We start from the raw sequence: 1,687 nt of genomic DNA, 5'->3' as shown, positions 1-1,687 counted from the left end.
CGAGACCGAGCCGACCGGCTCTCGACCGTATACATACACATATACAATCCACACACATACATAACACACACACACCAACGAATTGTTTAGAATGAGTGAGTGAGTGAGAAAGCGAACGAGAGAATGAGATAGTGAGAGAATGAGAAAGAGATATGTATACACATATACAACAACACACACGTATATGAGACGTACACACAATGAAGAAGGCAATATGGCAACCGTGGTAGGAGAATGTAGAGTCGGTGTAGTATACATAGAGACTCCGGAGTTCCAAGGGGGGTCAGTGTAAAGCGGCCTTCTGTCGGTAACGTGTCGGTACTTTCAATGCCTTATTCGAGCATCGCGTTCGATACCGAATTCGAAGGATACGATATTAATACCTTGCCGTAGATATACCGTACACAATAGTTGATCGTATTATTAAAATAGAAGAAACTTGTTCTACCCTCGCAGCCAAGCAGAGACCGAGAAGAAATCGTTCTTCTTCCTTCGTCCATAATTCTTCGTTCATTTTCGAGATACTCCAAAGAGACAAAGTGGACTACAAAGAGGACATCGCAGATCTTCACCGAAGGGAGGAAAGCGATTGATTTTGATAAAGGTAACAATATACTTTCACGTGAGATAACTCGTACGATACGAAACGCGTGGGAGATCACGTGCTTTCAATGTGAAAAGAGACAGTCGATTTCGATGCGCGTGCGCGTGCGTAGGATTTCCTACGTTCTCTCTTTCTCTCTTTTCTATTTTCCTTTGTGAATTTTCTCCTTGCGCCAAGGACGGTACGTCCTTTTAAGGTCGTCTAATACACGTGTATATACAATCTCTTCTCCGAAGTTTATAAATTATTAAACTTTGTTTTTCTTTTTTTTTCTTCTTTTCTCTTTGTTATCTATAATTCGATTTTGTTACGAATCGGACATTCCGTGCGCGTTGTAACACGTACAGCTTTGCGTTTTATTTCTTCTCTTCTCTTTTCTTTTTCTCTCTTTCTTTTTCTTCTTTCCTCCCTTCCTTTTTTCTCTTTCTATCCTTTTATTTCTCGTTGCATTCACACGATGATGCATTTGTTCGTTTTAAACTTTTGTCATACGTACACACGCTGGTTATCGACATCGTTAGCGAATGTTTTTACGAAAGCATGTATAAAACGCAGACTCATCGAGAAACGTTTCGAACGACTTTGTCTGTCTTCTCTTTTTGTCTTTTCTTTTTTCGTTTTGTTTTTCCCTTTATTTTTTTATTAGAAAGACAAATTTCGCAGCGAAAATATTAACACAACGGGACGACGCTAATCGTTGTAATATTTTCAGTTTACGTATTTAATCATACTGTTCTTAAAGCAGTAAAGGCAATCGTCAATAGGAAATATTCAATTTATGATTAAATAATGAAGTAATTATCATAGGAATTTTATTAGGATATTTTATTTTGGTTCTTAGCTTTTCGAGTATGTTGGAGGAATTTCCATTTTTTTCTTTTTTGAATCTCTTTTCTTTTTATCTTTCTTTTTCTCTTCTTCTCTCTTTTTCCATTTTTCTTTTTATCCCTCTTTCTCTTTTTTCATCTTTTTTCTTTCTTTCTTTCTCTCTCTTTCTTTCCCTCTTTTTTTCGTACCTTTTAGGTTCTTTCAAAGCCCGTTGAGCTAGATCCAGCCGTCGCATAATGGTACGAGAAGCATCGT

General features: G+C 37.5%; 1 protein-coding gene across 2 annotated transcripts in view; it reads left to right on the top strand.

Moving 5' to 3' along the window:
• The first annotated feature begins 276 nt into the window (after nucleotides 1-276).
• Nucleotides 277-1,687, top strand: part of LOC122629579 (multidrug resistance protein homolog 49-like) — a 57,804-nt gene continuing 56,393 nt past the window's right edge. The window contains exon 1 of one of the 2 annotated variants that reach the window (XM_043813142.1): nucleotides 277-604. The gene's annotated coding sequence lies outside the window, so the exon portion shown is untranslated. The remainder of the gene's footprint in view (nucleotides 605-1,687) is intronic. The other variant, XM_043813144.1, reaches the window with a different exon arrangement.

This window comes from Vespula pensylvanica, chromosome 5 (assembly GCF_014466175.1).
Source record: "Vespula pensylvanica isolate Volc-1 chromosome 5, ASM1446617v1, whole genome shotgun sequence".
Classification (NCBI taxonomy): domain Eukaryota; kingdom Metazoa; phylum Arthropoda; class Insecta; order Hymenoptera; family Vespidae; genus Vespula; species Vespula pensylvanica.
This window is presented reverse-complemented; position numbering and strand designations above follow the sequence as displayed.